The 22898-nt window shown below is 40.7% G+C and overlaps 1 protein-coding gene and 1 long non-coding RNA gene across 9 annotated transcripts in view; one reads left to right on the top strand and one right to left on the bottom strand.

Moving 5' to 3' along the window:
- LOC110987750 (uncharacterized) overlaps positions 1-22898 on the bottom strand; it is a 523067-nt gene that overhangs the window by 86661 nt on the left and 413508 nt on the right. The gene's annotated exons all lie outside the window — the stretch shown is intronic.
- LOC147798766 (uncharacterized) lies at positions 5250-9929 on the top strand. Its single transcript, XR_015425518.1, has 4 exons — positions 5250-5383; positions 5729-5804; positions 8374-8510; positions 9344-9929. It is a non-coding gene; the product is annotated as an uncharacterized LOC147798766 (long non-coding RNA).

Genomic DNA, 22898 nt, shown 5'->3' on the forward strand with positions numbered 1-22898 from the left:
CATACTGAGAGATCACACAGTCTTCAGTTCGTTTGATTTTGGTTACCTCATTTGAGCGTTAGTTTTTATTTTAAAGCATTGATGGCTATCCCCCTTTGGTATTTTAGCAGTGCACATTAATTTTCTGAATACCGTCCCCTAATCAGAGACATCCATCTTTGTATTTCAAGTTTTGTATACTACAACCTTTGTCATATCCTTCTAGTTTTGTCCTTAACATTAGCAATATCCCCGAGGTGAATTTTTCATTTAAAAATCTAGTCCCCTCTGCAACCAAGGTTTCATTGTTTATCTCGGCAGCAGGGAAGGTGACATTATCAGCTAAATCTATGAACACTGCAGGTGGCCAGTCCACCCTTCCTGCCAGATCTACCTATGTAAACAGTGTTGGTCACTCACTCTACTCATGCTCTGCTGTAGCTCCAGGGTTTCCTGGGCAATTTCACTGAGTCAGGATTTGCACTAATTTTGGTGTTTGTGCATCAATTTAAGTGAATATTGGAAAGTGTGGTTTCAAAACGTTACAAAATGATATTCAACATTAGTAATTAACTTAATGAAGTTAAGTCAAAGAGTGTTGAGAAACTGTAGGCATACCTCACAAAATGTTCAGTTCAGTGACAGTAATTATTCACAGCAGTGGTTTGGCACTTAACAATAACTCCCCCCCCCATCAATGCAGTTGCCATTAAGAGAGATGCTCGAAATCCTGGTGTCACCTGAAAACTTGACTTCATTTGGCTTAACTTGGGTTTTCTGGTAAATGAGAATTCACAGCAAGGCCAGATACTTTAGCCAATGTGGTGTCCATGGGATCAAATCCAAACCATGACACTCAAGAGTATTGTGATTAGGGTTGGTTGTGTTTATTGTAACTTGTTTGATCACAATGGGAGCATAGCATGCACACGGTATCTTAGCATGAAAAGACAAAGTGCACTGGGAGTAATGACTGACAAAAAATCTTTATGTGACCTATTTACACCTGATACTGGTTGGCTTCTTTTTCACTGCAGTACTGACCACACAAAACTTCAAATAACAGATTTGAAATTAAGAATTATAATTATTTGAGTTACCAAGAACCAAGCCTCTATGAGTAGCCTTTCAAGCATCTGGCAAGGAAAGATTAATTTTAGATTGAAGCTGACAAAACAAATTCATTTTGAACATTCATTTCAAACTAGACGACTGCACTGTTCAAACTGTTCTACGGGGATGCACTTAACATAATTATTAGAACGTAGAATCACTAAGGGACGGCGACCATTTAGACCCGGTTTGAAAAGGGCCCCCCCCCCCCCGGTAGCCCACCCGGTATAATGCCTGCTCGGTATTCAGGCTACTCCAGGCCAGTATAAGGACTGTCTGCACATTGGCATTTCAAAGTCCATGATGAAAGGCTTCCCCCACCATGCTTGCACAGATGAATAGGGGTCTTAGCGGATTAGTGTAAACATTGTATAGAGCTGAAGGATTAAAAACCACAAGCAGGTTCCTTCTAAGATAGATTACATGTACCAGTACTTGCAGACAATAGACCCCAGGATGGAGAAGTTGGAGATCAACAACCAGTCCAGCATCCCAGGCTGGTAGCCAGGCCGGTATGAAAGGGGTTTTTGCAACTGGGCAAGCTTACCGGGGGGGGGGGGCCCTTTTCAAACCGGGTCTAAATGGTCGCTGGCCCTAAGTTTCCATCACATCACAGAGATTTAATTGCACGGAATCAATGTTCAGTTGGCAAGAACACTGATGAGGATTCAAGTGCTCAAGGTTGTGATTGAACCAGGAATTATCTGATACAGTGTCAGTTACACGATAGTTAGTTCCAAGAGGTGATGTACCATCTCACATCTTAAATAGTAAAAGAGAATCTGTGCAGTGTATACAAACAAAAGGAAGATCTCAAAAAATGTACATGTTGGGCTGAGTTCATTCATTAATTGATTTTCAAATAAATATTCAACCTTCCATTAGATTGAATATTCGAATATTCAGTCATACCAGATGGGAGATTTTTGATAAACATGGTATGAACATAAGCAGTTCAAGGTTTATGTTTACAAATAAGTACTTCCAGAAATCTTTGGTAAATATTTGCTAGTTTTGATGGTGTCCAACAATACTTGCTGACAGAGTTGTCATCTTTGTTCATTTACATCCATCACTGTCCTCCCATGCTATAGAACTTTTCCTACCCTGTCAATTACTTAAAATTTCGTAGTGGAAACCACGCTAACCGGTGTCAAGGAAAACTAAAGGGAAAGCTTATTTTATTTTCCAAAAGACTTCCACTTTTTGGATAGCAATCAATCACTCTAGACCTGTGAATCACTTTGAACACGGCTAAGATTACCCTCCCCATTTTCCACCTTAAAAATTCCCTTATTTGTGTGGTCCACATTGCTGTTGGTACCATTGCTTGGGATCAGTGGAACTTTCCTTGTGTGACTGCACAGACTGCATCATCATTCTCTGATCATCATTCTCCAGCTGAAATATCGTCATGAGGATTTTATCATAGTTTAAATCAGTTTGCATCAATACATAATCATTAAAAAGAATGCTGACTTGAAGTTCATGACATTTATTAATAAGAAATGTATTTCCATATTACAGTCATTTTATATTTTGTGTATGGATGCTGCAAACCCTAGGTCATCATAATTATGGTATATTTCCTCCAAAAGGACCTGCTCCCTTACCTCGAGGTAGCTCTGAGTGGTCTCTCGTCTGGGGAAAGCTCGGGTTTGGGAAGATCAGCTGACCTCTACAGGTTTCATAAGGGAAACAAGCCCAGTCTAATCTCACAGTGGCAAACCCCTAATGGGAGGGGGGTCGAAGTGTGAAATTCTCATTGTCCTCACGGCTTCAGTATTCACAAAATCCCCCAAGCTAACATCTATTCTTACACCCTTGGAACTAATAATCAGCTTCCAGCCTTTTACAAAAGAGTTAATGACTCGCACTCAGCCCCTACAACAGGTGTGCATGAAGCATGTGCACGCATGATGTGCAGCGCAGATGTCCTGTGAGCACCCACCACAGCTGGTTTAACAGAGAACAAATCGGGATCCAAAGTGCAGCGTATCACTGTTGCCGTTAGTGAAAGAATAAGGCAATGGTTGGACAGTTGTTTCATCATTCGAAGGTCACAAAAGCCATGCATATAACATCTACTTCGACATCCCTTCCACATTAATATACATCCCTCATTACCATTTTCTTATTATGCTGCTTTTTTAATTTATAAAAATATGGCATAACTGTACACTGATATACCTTTCATGGTAAAGACTGCACAGCTTGCTTGGCTAATCAGTGTTCCACGTATGTTAGAGAAAGGGACATGGTTTTTAGAGGCACATAAATGGCATTTAACTGATCAAGGGGTGTCAGGTCAACTCGCCCCCTGGCCGACTTGCCCCTTACCGACTCACCCCTTTCCAACTCGCCCCCTCGTAAACTCGCCCCCTGACCGACTCGCCTCTTACCAACTCGCTTCCTGGCTGACTCGCCCCCCTGACTGACTCACCCCCTGGCCGACTAGCCCCTTGAATGACTTGCCCCATGGCCGACTCGCCCCCTGACCGACTCACCCCCTTGGAACGCCAAGCGAATATGGCCGGCCCGATGTATTAAAAAAAAATCAATGGTTCTAACCAACGACGCGACACGAACGACTAACGGACGGTGATGGATATTTGGACTACCAATCACCACTAATCACTTATTTATTCAAACGCTCCTATGTCCACTGTCTGATTAGGTTATTTGTACATCCAACATACCCTCAGGATCAACAACATTGAACCCTCGATCCGTCCCATTAATATTTGGGTATGTGACTGTATCTTCTTGTAGTGACCCGATATCCAGTTAGTTAGTTAGTTAGTTATAGTGTTCTGTTGCTCATTCACTTGACTGGGACCTCACATATACTGCGAAAATTGATTTAGGTTCTTGGATATACGCTTTTTGTGTGATGTATAAAGTCATATAGTGGTACATTATACACTGATGTCAATTTTTAATGCCTCATTATTAATTTTTTTTATTGCGTAATTTTTATTCCTTTTTTGGAATTGAATATCTTTGAGAGTGCTCTTAATTTGTTTACAAGTACCGGCACCAGATGACATGACTGTTTTTCCATGACGTCATGACATGGACAGTGCATGCAGGGATATAATTCAATATGGCCGATCAACAATGTGATCCTTGATGACTGTACTCGCCGAATAAATCAGTATTTAGTGTTAATTGTGAACTAATAATTACATCCTGTGGAGTTATCGGAACCTGAAAGTGTGTAGCGACCGTTACACCCTTTGTCATAAATCATGTCTCCTTAACAGTTCCGTAGGTTTGCGTCACCGGGCATTATGCCTAGTATGTACCATTTTTTTATCCAAAATAGTCCGCAAAGTTAATTAATATGGTAGAGGGTTGGCGTTGTGGCGTACAAAATCCCATAGACAATACACAGGAACGTACACACGATAATACTGAATTAGTTTTACCAATATCAAAAAATATTGTTACCCCCCAAATTCCACACAAAGGGAATATCCACCAAGCTTTAAACAAACCCAACTTAGAGTGCCCGCTGCAAACCCCAGAACCTATTTTTAAGGGCAGCAATCACTGATTCCATCTCTGACTGATTCTATTTTTTATTAAATGGTGAATGGGCCGGCCATACGTGCTTGGCAAACTTAGGGGGGCGAGTCGGTCAGGGGGCGAGTCAGTAAGGGAGCGAGTTGGCTAGGGGGCAAGTTGGCTAGTGGGCAAGTTGGCTTGGGGGCAATTTGGTAAGGGGCAAGTCGGCTAGGGGGCGAGTCGTTTTGGGGGCGAGTTGGTAACGGGCGAGCTAGTAAGGGGAGAGTCGGCCAGGGGGCGAGTTGACTTACAATCGATCATGGAGCGATGTCCATCGAATTGTGAAGGCCACTTAAAATCATGCCCCCCAGCCCCAAAGACCCTTTAATGGCATTTAAATTGATTTGAGGGTGTCCCTGGGTGTCTGCCAACGCCAACCAATTACAAAAAAAAGCGAGAAAAAAAGGTCAGAATAAGGTCTCAGTGCCTTTTAATCCAGTAAAGGGGGACACCCCCCACAACAACAAACAACTCAGACAGCTGTCTAGACAGCTCAGAGACACATCAGAAACACTGACAATTGATATATGGCAGGCTTTGGCTGGCCAAGGCAGCCTTTGCATAAATAATCCCATAGGGCCACTTGGCAGAGAGAATAGTACCTATTCCCATGGGACTTAGCAAGAGGCTAGCTCTGGCTGGCTCTGGTGAAACTGATACCAGTCAAGGGGAAGTACCCACCTCCAAGGCGACTAAACTAGGTTATTCAGCATTGGGAAAGGTAGGATTAGATTTAAGGTCTTTGCATTTGGCCATAAACAAATGTTAATTAAGAAATTTAAAAAATAACCTTCAGTACCTGACGGAGCACGCTCTGCCCAAGGTTTTAAAAAAGGTCAAGAGAAGGGTTGGTCCTAGTTCAATAACCTTCTTACACAGAATGGGATTGTTGTCCAAGAGGAAATTAAAGCAGGCCCGAGTATAAGGTATATCAGCCTCTTTGCTTTACGACACTTGCAATTGGAGGAAACCTTTGAAACAGTGAGACCCAGCTCAATACATGTCCACAACACAGACACAATTACTAGAGCTTTGTATGAACTGAGAGGCTTTTTTTTTTCCCTAGCAAATGTGTAGATAGTTTGGTTGGTTGACCAGTGGGAGTACACCCAGCCATCCTCCCTCCTCCTGTGCAGACAAAGGTACTTCATGAGTCCCTCATGTATCTATATCATTACATTGACAGTCAGCAATGGTAGAAGCTTTAAAGAGATGCCAGGACATTTGGCAAGAGGCAAACAACCGTTATTGGTATTACTAATATCAAGAACTGCCAAGGTCTGAAAGGGAATGGCTTTCATAGTCCTTACGATTTCTGGCGTATAGTACTTCTCTACTTTGCAAATGATTAACTGAACTTAGAAGCAAACCTGGGTAACAGAGGTGGGTACTTGAACAAATGAATGCAACAGATGTTTGGACAGGGCCATTAGATTTATCTGTCTTCAGGTTAAAAATTCCAAGATGCCATCAAAGGTGGAAATGTTGGACCACTCACAATGTCTGGATTCAACATTTCAGGGAAACGACAAAAGAAAATGAACTGTATGATAATGCAACTGGTGTGAGATCCGTGCTGTCTCTACTTTTCGGCAGACAGCATAAAGAAATTTTTTTTATATAACTGGTTTTGCCCTTACCCAACGTATATTAATAAGCACTGTATGCTCAGTGCTTGTCAGAGAGCTTGTAAAAAACCTCGTCGGCTGGCTGGTCCGAGTCAAAAGAAGCAGTGGGTACCAGGGTTAATTTGCAAGATGTATTTTTTTATTTTATTTTAATTTCTTTTTTACATCTTGAAAATAGTTCGCATGAAATTTTGAACACCAGTGAGTCCTGTAAAGATGATTATCAAAATGTCATAGACTGTTCGAGGTTCGGCCTTAACTTTAGCTCCGTCTAGCGCCAAAGATTACAGATATTTTGTACAAATTGCACAAAGCTAGTCCGATGTAACAACAGTTGTCACGGGTGGGTCAAATTTACATGTCAACCAATGTGCCCCCAGGCCCCAGATAAGAGGGGCAGCTCTCTTGCGTGTTGTTGAAATCCCCCGAGTCTTTGAGTTAGTCTTGATATAGTTATTGCTTGTTATCACAAAATTTATGTATGAAACGCTCTACTTACCACTACTCAAGGTGCCACTTGCAATATTAAAAATCAAATGAAAAGAATTTAGTTAAGGCATACCATGCATTGGGTATACCATGGGCATATGTACAGTGGCGTATCAAGTGTGGAAGGGGGGAGTGCCAACCTGCCCCCCCCACAGAATTGTTCATTTATTTATTTTTCTTATGTAGAATAGTTCATATTGGTGAGTGGAAAAGAAATTAATCAGTTTATTTATTCTTATCGAATATTAGCACCAAACCATAAGAAAGCAACATCATGAAATAAAAGCAAGATGATGGGACTGTGGGTAAGGCTTTTGATATTTTCTTCCCAACATCATCTTCAATGAGTCCGGAGCTACATTCCCTTTTGAAGTCCCCCCAACACCTAAATAGCTGAATACTGCATAAGTATTCTTTTTCCACGGTTGCAGCATGTATTACATTCCAAACATGTTATCTTGGTTTTTTTTCGTGGGTGAGTCAGGCTGTTAGTGGTAAGTAGGAACATTAACAATTCTTGAGGGACCCAGGCTTAATATTGGAAATACCAGTGGTCAAACTATGGTCAAACAACAGAGCTGGTCACACCATGGTCACACGTGCAGGTTTACTTATTTAGAATCTAGTTCATAGCTGTATTCATTTTGACGGAAAGTACCATTTACTTCAACTTTTTCATTTTGAAAATGACAGAATTCATTTCTGAGAAGTAAACAATTCTTTGCAATATGTCGTATCCAGTGCAAATTGTTCGGAAACTCTTCAAAGTAAACAAGACTGCCAAAATATCTGTCAATGCAGTACATGAGCTCATTTTGAAAGATTTAACGGGTAGCTTACTTTAAGCAGGAAAGCTGGGACTCTACTTCGGGTGGCATGTGGAAATGGGAGCTTCAGATGTCAGAGGCCAGGACGCACAAATAACTGCCCAAAACCTGGGTATTATTATTACGGTTTAGAGGTTGTGGAAACACCTCCTGTTGCAGAAACAAAGGCTGTGTCTAGTGATCTGGAGTTCTTGTTAAACTTTCAAAAAATCATGTATATTTTAGAGACCACTAACAGAAAACACAGAAAAGAATGCGATTGACATCAGAAAGAAATTGCAAACTGCAAGAGGAAATGAAAGCCTTCAGGAAAGATAAACAAAAATTGTTGCACCAATTGCAACAACTGCGGAACAAATCAACCAGGCCGCATGCACTTGAAAACCTCCCACCATCTATGAAGCTTCGAAAGGAAAAAGTTAAGCTTCTAGGCAATAAAGTGGGCAGTCTTGTAGTCAAGATCACTTAAGCGCTTCACAAGACCTGCACAAGACCAACGCAATTCCGTGGGTCAACGTTTGCGAACAAGTGGCTGACAGCTTGGCTGCAATCCATTGGGCTTGCATTATACATGATGACCTTCACGAAAGTAGTCATGTGTTCTGACCAGGCTACATCCCGGTCATTATTGGCTTGGTAAAGCTCGGGATATTTGAGGTTCAGTTTACAGATTTTCCTCTGAGAAGCAGGAAATATCGATGGATTGCACCCGAACTACTGCAAAGCGAGGGTAATGCATTTCCTCATATCGATGTCTATTCTTTCAGGTTCACCATGTCCCATGTATGTCGTCTAGTACCAACCATGCAGAAGATCTGCAAACTTGCATATCTGGCAGATCCAGCAAAACTTGCAAGCTTGCCCTACATCTTGGCTGAGCTTAGAGCTTTATCGATAAATACAGGTAGGTCGGCAGGTTTCAAATAAAATGGGTATGTTATAACTCAAAGATCGTGACTCTTGGCATGGACCCAGTAGAAGAAAGCTGTTGTATTTTATTAAATCCATGTTTCATAATAATATATTCAAGGCAAAAATAACAGGAGTGTGCTTTATTATTCATGTTATAACAAAGCTGAGATCAAACAGTGATAAACTGAACACCGTATGCATCTATACCGATGATACCATAATTATAACCACTGCAGCGCTACGACCATGCTGCGTGGGATTTACGTTTACTTGTTACAAAATATTTCCATGTAGATCTTTCATTAAGAAGAAAATTAAGATTGGATCTAAATAGCACAGAAAGCAAACAGATTGTTTAAAATTGTAATTTATGCTAATTCATTTTGCCTTGTTTGATGTAGGCCCTACCTATAATTGTCAGTTTTAAACACTCTTGGGCCCCAGTTTTTCTAGGGAAACAAAACAAAAACAAGGAAAAAATCACGAAAGTGTGCTTATGTTCAGGAAAAAAAAAACGTAAGCAGGTTTACAGTCCTTGGCATGTTTAGTAATTCTTTTTTTTGGAGTAAACACAAGACTACTGCAAAAATCTACAAAAAGTGTATCAGTAAACCTAAATCTAGACGAAAGGTAGTTATAAATTTAATACTAACTTTTGGTTCAAGCTTTTTTTCATCGTGAACTGAATGGTAAAAACCAGGGCGAAGCAAATCCCTTTTTTTTTTCTGTAGTAGACTTATTGTTTGTCTGTTCTGCATTGATATATTTATGCTTATTTTCTTGTTACTCTTTTCTTTTATTTCTTTGCTTTCAATATGTAAGTAGATCATGCAAGCAAATGGAGCCAGATCATCCACGGAATGTGGAGGGCTGTAACTCGGCTCGAAAAACAGGAATGGAATGATCAGGCAAGGCAAGCAGGTGATAACCAATAAAGTGGTTCAAGACAGATATTTTAGATTGATTCCCACATATATGTACAGTTGAACATGATTAACATGAGCACACTTGAGACAAGATCGTGCTTGCTACGAGCATATTTCTTCAGTCCCTTTCAAAATGTATACATTCCTATGAGAGAAAAAATTACTTAATACAAGCTATTCTTAGACGAGAAAACGGACAACATGAGCACTTTTGTCAAACTCGCAATGTCAAAAAACATTGCCCATGGCATTTTTGTAATGAGTACAATTGAAAACACATCTTCAAAAGCTTAATCACAGTAAATCCTGATGGAGCGCGTCAGTAGTTCTTCAATAACGCTTATCTGCTTGGCAATTTGCGCTGCAGTTTTACCACCGATGACTTGGTGACTCTGTTCCCTGTGCCACTAGAGGGGGCTTTATTCAAGACAATGGGTTTGCAATGTCGCAGCATCAAAGGAGTTTCAATCAAAGTGGGTCTGGTCCAAAAGAGGTGTTTTTAAAATTTAAACCAAACAATGGGTGAACCCGACTCGAAAATCAAAGATGGGACGGAAGTTTTGATGCAGAGAAAAACAAATGCACAAACAATCCTCAACAATGACCCCACATGGTCAATGGAAAGAAAATTTTAAAAGGTTTTGCAAATTACACCCTTCTAAAGTTCCCTTCCTTCAGTTAACCGATGTCCCACATTCCCCTTTCAAAATCAACTCGCACAACCCTGTTGCACATCAAAAATGAAAGTTACTGTTCCATAAATTAAAAGAACATTTCTATATAATAGATTCCCTCCAGCTAATTAAAAACCAATGCAAATTCCTCAATTTCAATGCCCTCTTATGTCCGGACCTTACACCCATGAACTGGTTCTCAAGTTTAAAATCCTTTACTTACGTGCAACATAAGGTACAAGTTTCCAGGTCATGCTTTGCCATGCCGCACAGTGCGGCCGGCCACTTACACCACTGTTCTCTGCTGTCCCGTCAAACAAGTAGGCGTATTTGAAACCTTTGTTTTATTCATTCAAATCATATTGATAAATACAATTTAAAATTTATAAAAAAGTGAAAGGCTGGTACATGTATATCGAATACTAATCCACTGCATATACTATGCAGTACATTGCTGTAGTGTATTACAATGCTTGCTGGTGCATGACACCAGGCTTGGGCTTTATGAATGAGATAATTGTCAACAAGTATAACACAAGGTTCACTCAAAGACAAGTTTTTTTGGAGAGTCCGTATTAACTGTATTATGCACACTAGCTGTGGACAGATATACCAATGGAGGCACTGTCAATGTGATCAATAAACATGTGGGCAAAGTATCAAAATAACCATCCCTGCAAATCTCAGACCAGAGAAATTACAGGGAAACTCAGGGCATATTTTACTCGCGTGTACTCTGAAGGCCATAGCCAATGATCTTTTTTATAATAATGAAGATCAATGGCTGTGGCTTTCAATGCGAGCGTGAGGTATGCTTTGGTCAATGTAAAGGTAAATTAAAAAAAGGTCCAACAATTAAGGCCTAATTTAGAGATCATGCATTTATCAACAAATTTCATCACAAACAAGTTGAATAGAGTAGAACACCATTTTGGTAATGACATGCCAGAAGTTTCAGCTTCATCGATGTTGCCAACATTTTCATGTCTTCATTAAAATGGAGCTCTGAGTAGATTTTTGCATCACATTTAACAAGAGGACTTTAATGGGACAACAGACACTAATGTATGACAAACTGTTGGAAGAAACCTTTGTAAAGCTCAATTTCAAGTTACGTACACACTTGAGCCTGTCGGATGCTTACATAACTTGACCAATAGCAAAAGAGCCAGAACGTGGCAATAAACAGTTCTCGCACCATTACAGTTGTGTTATGCATGGTCTCATTCATGCATAGAAATGTCTTGTACTTGTAGTTAGCAAACGCATAGAGCACTAACAACTTGGTGTGGAGAGCAGCAAAGTGCTGAACAAATGAACCATGTCATTTCAGAAAACACAAACCATTAATATTTGATGATGAGACAGGTGTTTGGAGACCAGGAAGAGTTTGCAGTGGGTTGGAAAAGGATACATACTCCATTTACTATTTCAGCTGGTTCACAAAAAATGACGAGGTCGTTTCTGAAGACAGAATTCGTAATTACATGCCTCTGCCACCACTGACCAAAAGAACCCGCAAAACTGTGGATAGAAGAAGCAGCTCAGGAATGATCAGGATTCATTTCATGCCTGAAACCCTAATAAAGGAAGGTCGAGTCCTAATAAAAGTGAATGGAAACTTAGTGAGTGCAACTGTGACAGTAAACAATCCCGTATGGAGACTGATTACAATGGAAACAGTAACTGGGATAACCAGTGTTGACTAGGACAATGTTGTTCCGCCAAAGCATGAAGAGGATCCGGTTGGTACATCAATGGTAGCAGACATCTTGAGATGTCCCCTACATTGAAGTCAGAAGCACGTAGACCTGCCATGAGTATGAGAAAGCTGCCTCAGGATAAAAGGCGTCAAGGGAGTTGTGAAGACCAAATTACCAAGGGTAAAATAATTACAAACCCACATACAATCCCAGAAGATCCCACTAGAGAAGTTACACAAATAGCGCTAAGGAATTCTGTCCTTTTTTGTGGATGCTTTTTGCAAACCAGCATTCCAAGGGCGTACGCCTTTGTTGTTAAAATCAAGATGGATGGTGAACACAGGGTTGCTGAGTCTGGATTTACTGTGAGAAAAGCTGGAGAAAACACAATCATGTAGATATGGGTTGTAGATACTTGTAGCTCCGAGTGAAAGAAGTACATAAGGAAGTGTGTTATTGCACTTTCAGGAGTGTTAGCTGGAGCCAAAGCCTGACTATTGACGCATGTAACAAAATACTGAAATCTGCTGTCACAAATTTGAAAGGAGGGCAGATGACGTTCCATGCGGCCATGGCTGTAGCATTGCCAGAAAGTCCCGATTTAGAGGAAGATCGTGGGAAGTTGAGCATTGTTCAAGGAAGCAAAGAGATTGATGTACGGCTGCTCTATCATCCCAGGGAGAATGCGCGTCCACCACTACGTTGTCGGACCCTGCCATGTGGATCGTCTGCAGGTCAACTGCATGATCCTTTGTCCTTTCCATTAATGTGGCTTTGGTTGGCAGTGTGAAAAAAAGAAGCAAGAAAGCTGCAAGACATACTCAAAGACAGAGATGATATTATCATTCAGAGTCTCTAGCATGACTGTAGTCAGTCTTTGTCGAGCAAGGAGTTCCTAACAAGAAAGGTTTGCTAAGTCAAATGCACAAGTTGTCTTTAGTGGCAGTGTATAACACCTGAATATGCAGAAGAGTGTTGAAGATGTTAATGTCAAATCGAGAGTAAGCCGTGTTCCGTACCCGGCATGGCTGCCGACGCCTAAACTGTGTCAGAAAACTTTGATTATTTTCAGGCACGCGTGAAAAATAAATGGCTGGCATAGAGGAATCAGGCCGTATGACGTTTGCGATATGAATGACAGAATGAGTGTCCATAGCAACTCGCTCCGAGAAGAGTACTCATTCTAGTACACATTAACCTTGATTAGAAGAAATTGCTCGTAATTTCTGCTCAAGGAAAGGAAATAACACTTTGATGTCCGAAATCATGCTAATTGTGACCAGCCAGATTGTACACTGCCTGGCACAATTATTTTAAATAAATAAATTATTGTGTTACTTGAATTAGGTATGTTTCAAAACAAATTTGATTGACTTTGTACTTAACAGACCTTCTGACAATTATAGGGACGCTGACTTAAAGTGCTATATCTCGTGAAGTACATATCCAATTGGGTTCAAACTTTTGTTTATAGTTTGTAGAGGAAAGGTTTTAGACCCAAATTGACCTCATGCAATTTTGATGTCATCTTGTAATAAGTCACATAACATTAAAAACGCACTCTTGAAAGTACTATATCTCGTGAACTACACATCTGATTTGGTTGAAACTTTGTATATAACTCAAAGGGGAAGGGTTTTGGACCAAAATTGACCTGATGTGTTAATGACATCCTCCGGTGACAAGTCACATGACATTAAAAGTGCATTTTTTTAAAGCCTAATATCAGTGAAGTACATGTCTCGTCGGGTTGAACTTCGCAGATAGCTAGAAAGGGAAGGGTTCGCGATGGAAATCAATTTTATCTGATGCAGGTATTGTTATATGATAAATCATATGACATGTATCGAGATGCCATGGATAATAAACTTTCCATTGCTGTATTCCCACTTTGAGCCATTATCTAACAAATTTATCCAATTTTTGTTGGGGGGGGGAAAACTAAAGCAGCTCCACGGTTGTTCACAACCACGGTATTCTGTAGTTTTCCTTCTTCTGCTCAAAAGCCCATTTATTTTGTGCATGTTTTTGCTACACACGACTTTATTGCTTTTGCAACTTCATATTTATTTGGATATTCATCAAACTTGTACCAATGAAGGACCCCTATGCATAGATGGTGTTGGAACAATGATGTGATGATGGCGTCATCAAGTGATTTATTATTGATTTTTCAATATTTATTTCAGCCCATTGACACGATTTTGGTTACTTGGTGATATTCAATCATCGTCAAAATTACAGCCAGCAAAGACCCTAATGCAAAATTAATGCCAAATTTATTATGTCATCATGACATAGTCACCTTATTTTGTGTTGATTTTTGAACTCGTTTTTCAACAGCTAGACTTCAAGGCTCTGGCCAATCTAACTGATTTCATGTTTGTGCGCACTCATACTCCACCACATGAGGAGGGTCTCAGAACAAAATAATCACAATGACTCATCAGGGGTCACATGGCATGAGATTAGAGGTGCAGTATTTCTCCATAGGGATTGTTCACGGTATTTATTATGCGCTGTTATCAATCTGAATGACTATGTGGTTTCAACTTCAGCCAAGGATTACTATGAGAACGAAAGAGAAGTCATATTTTGGTTGCTTTCCATTTGATTACAAATATACCCAAGAATCTAAATATGAAGTAATATTTAAAAAAAAAAAAGTTGACCTAGATGTGAATCATGTGACACTCATTTAAAGGTGCATATTATCTGCATGGGTTTTTTATCCATTGACTTTGTACATGTTTTCCAGGGATTATTTGGGTAGCTTTGTGATCCTCAATCGTCATCAAAGTTACATCCAACAAAGACTGTGGTACAAGAGTGTGGTTAAATTAAAGACGTCATGATAACATCATTAAGTGATTTATTATTGTTTTTTCAATATTTATTTTAGCCCATTGACTAACCGTTTTCAAGGCAAAATTTTGGTCGTTCAGCAATATTCAAATGTCATCAAAGTTACACCAAGGAAAGATAATACTAGAAAAATTATGTCATGATGATGTCATCAAGTGATTTATTATTAAATATTACGTTAATGTTGTCAAAATACATAAAATCAACCGTAGCGTTCTGTTTGCGGCAATTGCCAGAGTAAAATTGGGTCTTCAATTCATCTCGTGTGGGTCAAATCACATGACCCTTCCTTCCTGTCTTAAGGAGAGAGCAAAATGCTTTTTTGCATTTTCGACCTACTGGGAATATAAAATATTCAAAACCAATTGAAAAAATCAGAAGGTGACGTCATCATGACGTAATACAATTTGGTGTTTTTGTTGGTTGTAACCCTGATGACAAATGAAGATCGCTTTATTACCAGAATGATGCCCTGAAAACATGTACAAAATGGATGGGCTAAAAACACATGAACAAAAACTGCTCCTTTAAACCTATGTCACGTGATTTGCATGTGACTCTAGGGTATATTTGTAGTCGAGAGAAAGGGACAATTTAGTCTGATTTCTCTTTCGTTCAGGTAGTAATTCTCAGTTGAGTTGAGGACTACTCACTCATTTCGCTCGATAATAGTGTGCAGTAGAAAACGTGTACAAAACCTATGGGGAAAATTAAACGTTAATTAAAAAATTAGGTCATGACGTCATCATGACTTCATAATCTTGGCATCATTATTGTATAACAGTCTCTGTTTGCTGTAATTTTGATGACTATTGAAGATCGCTAAGTTAGGAAAACGGTGGCTTGAAAACGTGAACAAAGTCAATGGGCTCAAAATCCCAGTGCAGAAAAACTGCACCTTTAAATTCAAGTCACGTGATTTGGGTTTAATTTGAAAAACTTTTGTGAAATATTACTTGATATTCTGACTCTTGTGTGTATTTCAAATCAAACGAAGACAAAAAAAAACAAGATTTCTCTTTCTTTTTCATCCTATAATCTTCAGCTGAAGTTAATGACTACTCACTCATCAAAATCGATAAATGTGTGTAAGTAGTAAAACATGTACAAAATCTATGGAGAAAAACTGCAGCTTTAACCTCATGTCACGTGACGCTTGATGGCATCATGACAAGTTTGTTCTGGTACCCCCTCTTAGTGGTGGACTAAATATCAAATCAATTAGATGGACCAGAGATCTGAAGTCTGGCTGTTGAAAAACGTGTACAAAAACCTAGGGGGAAAAATTAAATATTCCCAAATCAATAAAAAATCACATGATAAAGTCATCATAAATTTGCACTTATATTTTTGTATCAGGGTCTTTATTGGCTGTAACTTTGGTTACAATTGAAGATCGCCAAATCACCAAAATAGCGTCATGAAAACGTGTACAAAGCCAGTGGGCTGAAATAAATATTAAACATCAATAATAAATCGCTTGATGATGTCATCATGATGTCATTGTTCTATGCACATCTTTAGACAAGGGTCATTCATTGATGTACGTTCAATAAAGATCCAAAGTTGCTAAGGGACTAAAGTCAGTGGTGGGAGAAACATGTACAAAACAAAGGGGGTTTGGGTCAGCAGAAGAAGAAGAGGAAGAAGAAAACTAGAGCTCATCTGTCTGTTAGCCAACAGAACAGAGGGCTTTTTTGCATTCCTTTATTAATTTGAATAACCAATCTACTGCACAAACCTGATGGTGTAATCATTTCATCATGACCATTTGGGTCCAATGTTTCAACCCAATCAGGCATGCACTACAGGAAATAACTTGTTTTAAATTTTCAAATTTAATTTGACTCCTCATTTTACATCATCATCACATCAGGTAAATTTTCGTCCAGAACACTTCCTTTCCTTGATATCTGCAAAGTTTCAAATCAATGGGAAGTGCACTTTGGGAGATAGAGGGCTAAATTTTTAAGGTCACAGGACTTGTCACCTGGTGACGTCAACATCAAATGAGACCAATAATCATCTAAATCACTTCCTGTCCAAGATATCAGTGATGTTTGAACCCAATTGGACATTTACTTCATGAAATATGGAATTTTAAATGGTGCACCTTTAAAGTCACATGACTTGTCACCTGATGACGTCATCATCAAGAGGTCAATAATCGTGTGAATCACTTCCCTTTAAAATATACGCAAGGTTTGAACCCAATTGGACATATACTTCAGGAGATATAGTACTTTAAAGGATAAAACTTAAATGTCACGTGACTCATTTGCTGATGATAATGTCATCACCTGAGGTCAACCTCCTTTTATAAACCTTCCCTTCCTAACTATCAGGAAGGTTTCAACCTAATCAAACATGTACAATACAAAATACAATACAAAACATTATTGTTGCACGGAAAGATCACAGATTAGAGATTTTAAACATTTGTCCAGTTTGGCATTCCATACAATGCGATCTGCTCTCAGCAGCACATGGTCAGCATTTTGCTATGCACTGTGCACTGCCGGCCACACATTACAGGCAAACAGTAGCCAATCCACAGTACGTGAAAGGGATTTTCGAGTTCGCAAATATTGTAAGGGGGGGTTTCGTCGTCGGCGCTTCATCTGTGCGATGAAGTACACCACTTATGCACTTTTAATGCAGTTGACTTTAATGTTTTAGCTATCATCTAATGAACAATTCATGCTTATATCTGTTAAGGTTGATTTTTCACCAAATTTTGAAAAAAAAAAAAAACTTTTTATAAAAACCTCCGATCTGATGACATCGTTGGCCCCAAATTTCACACATGTTAACTGGGTTAAGATCATTGTCAACATCAATTTTCAGGCGATTCGGACATACTTCGCCACAGACATCTACTCAAAATTCATTTTTCAGAATGTTGACCCTGTCACTAGAGGGCGCTTGACAATTACGTGATGTCATCAGTAGATGATTTGAAGAATGCTATACCCTAACAGACTAACACCATTGAGAACAACTTGATACCTATTACCACTTTTAAGCCTACTTCTGGCTTCAACCGGAAGGAAGGGTCACGTGATTTGCCCAAACGAGATTAATCGAAGACCTAATTTTACTCTGACACTTGCTGCAAACAGAATTTTGCAGGAGGCCACAGTTGATTTTATATGGATTTTTACAACATAACAATTAAATATTCACAATTAAATAATAAATCACTTGGTGCCATCATCATGTCATAATTATTTTAGTAATATCTTTGCTTCCAGGTCTTCCTTTGTGTAACTTTAAGGATGACTGAAAATCTCTAAGTGACAAAAAATCGGGCCTTAAAACGTGTACAAAGCTGAAATAAATGTTTAAAAATCAATGAAAAGTCACTGGATGATGTCACCATGACGTCATTGTTCTATGCACATCTTTGAACTTCATTGATGTAAGTTTAATGAAGATCCGAAGTTACAAAAGGACCAAAGTTGATGGTAGAAGAAACGTGCACAAAACAAATGGGCTTTTGGTCAGAGGAGGGAGAAGAAAGAAGACAAAAAAACTAAAAGAACAGCTAGGAGTAATGCCTTTTTCTCAAAATTGCAAAAAAAGCCCCCCCCCCCCAAAAAAAGAACAAAACGAATGCCTTTTTTGCAGCTTGTGAAAAAGCAAAAACAAAAAACAAAACACAGAAATAATGCCTTTTTCGCAACTTGTCAAAAGCCAAGAAGAAAAAGAAAAAAACAAGAGCTTCTATGTCTGTTTGCAACAGAATATACGGCTTTTTTGCATTTCTGAGCTTGTCAATGAAAATGCCATCGTCATGATTGCATATATGCAAAGTTTCAACCCGCTGGGACATGTTCTTTTGGAGATATAGGGCTTTAAAAGATGCACCTTTCATGTCACGTGACTTGTCAAGTGATGACGTCATCATTCCATGAGGTACATTTTCCTCTATCACACATCCCCTTCCAGATATCTGCGAAGTTCCACTTGCTGGTACATGTACTTCCAGAGGATATAGGGCTTTAAATGGTGCATTTTATGTCATGTGACCTTTCAACTGATGACGTCATCATTCCATGAGGTAAACTTTTGTCTATCACACATTCCCTTCCAGATATCAGCAAAGTTTCAACCTGCTGGGACCTTTATTTTTGGAAATATAGGGCTTAGGAAGATTTGTATAAGATTCAGATCTGTTGTTTCAAAATTTGGAAATGCGTTTATGTATAGCAAGTTTGCCACTAAAAATGGGCCACTTCAGCTTAGATTTTCGAGGCAGCAACACACAAATTAAAACTCTGCTGGTTTGATTGCGGCTTTTTTTACGACGGTTGTTCTTTACCACCGAGCTGTTTCAGTCGTTTTATCCAAGGGGGTGGTTCCCTGGATCTGAGTCTGACATTTCCTTTACACATGGAAGAGGCAACCCTATGGATTGCTGAATTTTACGATGGCTTTTCCCCCATCAGCGAGCTGTTTCGGTAGCAGTAAGTTACAACTGGAATTTACAGGCGTTGGCTTGTGGATTGGTTTCCTGGGATTGGTTTCCTTGTACACGGACGAGTGCAGTATGCCCCGACAGAAACAGCAGCGGAAGCGCCGGGCCCAATGGTCGCCTACAATGTATGCCCCCCGTCGCCCCCACGGTCGGCCCCGCAAGTCCTCAGCTGCTGAGTCCAGGTCAGTGCCAACGAGTGCCTTCACCACTACGGTGGAAGCGGATCAGGCCACCACATCAGTTGGCACATCAATGGTGGAGGATACCGGTGCGGCCTTGTGCCCCGCCCCAGTGACGAGCGGACAGGCAGGGAGTCTCAGCGCAGGTTTTGCTGGAAGCAAAAAAATTCACGTTCCGCAGTCAACCAAAGAGAAGATTTGGAACGGGAAATATGTGGACATGGCGTTGCTATATTGTGAGAACGCTGCTAAGGCGCCGAGTCAAAATAGAAACGGTTCACCAAGCAGGAAATGATTGCCCTTAATCCCCTTTCAAACCATTGCCCGTTTCAACTGCAAGTGGGCAATGATTGCAAGAGAGCGTTTCCCGAAAAGGAGTTGGTTATGCAGCAACCTCTTTGATGCATACCACCATTTCCCCCATCTTGGTACAAAAGCCCTGATTCCCAGCTTACCATGAATGGTTATTGTGCATCGGCTTTGTTGTGTAAATTGGGCCAGTTCATCCACAGGCTTAGCACAGCTTATTCAGAAGGGGAAGCAATTAATCTCTTAACAAAAGACTACCTCCATCAGAGTCAACAGGCCTATGTGCATCACTAAGTCTCGTGTCACTGAATTAAGATCTGTAGTTTTCTTTCCCAAAATCTAGCACTGTCAGGCAGTAATTTCCACATCACAGATTTGTCAATAATTGGATTAGACAATAAACTAAATGGAGAACATTATAGATGCAACAATCACAGGACTTCAAAATCAATCTAAAAAGTGAAATAAGAAACTGAAGGAAAAAATCCTTATCCATGTAAACGGTAGTATAAACCCATCCCCATCCCCCCTAAATTGTTCACATATCAATGGGCTGGGGTCCCAGCTGTTGATAAACAGCTCTAATGACTCAATCACCAGCCACAATGGAGTGTAATCCTTAAAGCTCTCTATTGTTAGAAAACATCACCCAGGAGTGGCGTTCATCAAACCACAAGCCATTTAGCTAGTGACTCCCTATCGTTGCGCACTTTACTCTGAAGCGGGTAAGGAGCTTATCGTTTATGTATCGTTTCCCACTTCATGAACCGTTTCTATTTTGACTTGGTGCCTAAAGTGCTGGAGTCCGCCGGACATGGTTCTGAGCTGACCTTAGCTGTCGAACAAGGCCATGTAGTTTTTAAGCCAGTGATGATGCACCTGCGTATAATTGATTCCGTTGATAAATGGCTCAGTGCCTTTCATGTGTTTATGGCCATTTACGCTGTGGGTCATCTCAGCCACACATTCGATTTATTGAAGTATACTGAGATTATCTGCACTGCTGCCGCGCAATTCCCCCGCCTAGGCTGGTGCAACAGTTCTGTTTGTGTATGGAAGTAAACCCTTCTTGTTCTTGGGCTACCATCGACATGGAGCTGTGGGTTACTGTTACAGCCGTTGGTACTTTATCTTCTGCTCCAGCCCCAGTGGCAGTCGCTCGGACCCAACAATACAATAAACATGTCTGTTTTCCCTTCAACTCCCCAACGGGTTGCTGGTGGGCCTTGTGACGGTACGCCCATAGCTCCACTCGCTGTGGTCGTTCTGGACACGGGGCATCCGATTGCAGAGTAGGCTTGGGGCTCGGGCCTGCATTTCCAGGCACCCCTGGCCCCGCGCACCAGCCGACTGGTCCAGGTTGTGCAACACATGTGTATACGTGCTTCACAAAGACACCGTTGGGCGCACAGCAGGCGGCTCGGCCAGCTTTACCCAGTACAGTAAGAAGGCCATACACGCACAATGTGACCAATAACAACCGCCAATCGGCGGGTACTGCTAAAGGGGACAGAAATACCACTTTTCGTCCCCCCAACACCCAATAATATCGTAGTCTTCAAGCAATGGTTGTCAGGTTATGCAGATAAATCGGCAGCTAATTTGCTATATAACGGTTTCTCGCTGAGCTATCATGGTCCGAGGGTACATAAAGATGCTAATTGTCTTAAGTCCGCAACGGATAGGCCGGAAATCGTCCTCCATAAATTACGCGATGAAATTGCATTAGGCAGGATTGCAGGACCCTTCTCGGACCAGCCGCTTCCAAATCTTCAGTGTTCACCTATTGGTCTCATGCAAGAGCAACGACAGGGCTCGTTTCACCTTATTCACCACCTCTCCTATCCACAAGGTGAGTTCATGCATGACATTATTAATAAGGAAGAGTGTGTAGTTCATTATGTATCATTTGATACGGCTGTCGATTTCGCGATGTTCGCAGATTTAGCAACATGGCTGGCAAAAACGGACATTAAGTCGGCTTTTCGGTTGCTTCCCGTTGCCCCTTCTGAATTGCTTGGCTTCAAGTTTCAAGTTTCATAATCAGTTTTATTATGATAAGTGCTTACCCATGGGATGTTCGGTGTCTTGCAGGCTTTTTGAGGCATTTTGCACCTTTCTGGAATTTCACTTAAAGCAACTTTCGAACACTCAAACTGTCACCCATTACTTAGACGATTTTCTTGTTTATTGGGAAGCCCAAGCACTACTGCCAAGTACTGCTTAATACCTTCAAGGACATGTGTGCCCAGTTGCGAATGCCACTCACCACAGAAAAGACCAAGGGCCCTACCCAGGTGATTACTTATCTCGGTCTGGAGATCGATACGGTTAAGCACGAAATCCGAGTACCACACAACAAATGCTTGCCATACGGGAGGAGATTAAGTCGTTTTTGGGTAAGCATAAACTGTCCCTGAAAGAAATCCAGTCCATGGTAGGTTCCCTTAATTTTGTATGCCGCGCAATTGCGCCTGGACGAGCATTTACTCGTCAGTTGATTGGTATGTCCCGCAGGCTGCGGAAGCCCCATCACAAAGTCCACCTATCTCATGGCGCGAAACTTGACTTACGTATGTGGTTAACCTTCCTTGAGCACTTCAACAGGGTTTCCCCATTCCGAGATAAGAACTGGTGCAACAATGACACTTTAGATTTATTTACAGATGCTGCTGCAAGCATTGGGTTTGGTGGGTACTTCAGCGGTTGATGGTTTCACGGGCGTTGGTCCCCTGAGTTTATGGCGCTATCCCTGTGGATAGCATACTGCGAGTTTTATCCACTAGTGATTGCAGTGCATTGTTGGGGTTCCCGGTTAGCTCAGCGCAAAGTGCTTTTCCGCACAGACAATGAAGCAGTAGTGCACATCATCAACAAACAGTCATCTACTTACGACCAGATCATGCATTTAGTGTGACCTTTTGTGTTTCAGTGTCTGCTGTTCAATATCACATTTAAGGCCGTGCACATCCTAGGGGTACTAAATGAAATTGCCGATTCCCTCTCACATTTCCAGGTGCATCACTTCCGGGCCTCGGCCCAACAGGCAGACATAGCAATGACGCCAGTCCCTGACCTCCTCCGGGTGCAATAGAAGGTGAAATGCACCGGTTATTGGTGGCTGCCTCAACGGCGAACATGCACAAAACATACCAGACGGGTTGGCGTGCGTTTTGTTCATTTATGGGCCAACGACCTAATGAAACTAGACATGCTTCCAGTAATGATGTTCGCCAGTTTATAG

This window comes from Acanthaster planci, linkage group LG06 (genome assembly GCF_054643075.1).
Source record: "Acanthaster planci isolate LZ-2023a linkage group LG06, COTS_SCS, whole genome shotgun sequence".
In the NCBI taxonomy this organism is placed as follows: Eukaryota; Metazoa; Echinodermata; class Asteroidea; order Valvatida; family Acanthasteridae; genus Acanthaster; species Acanthaster planci.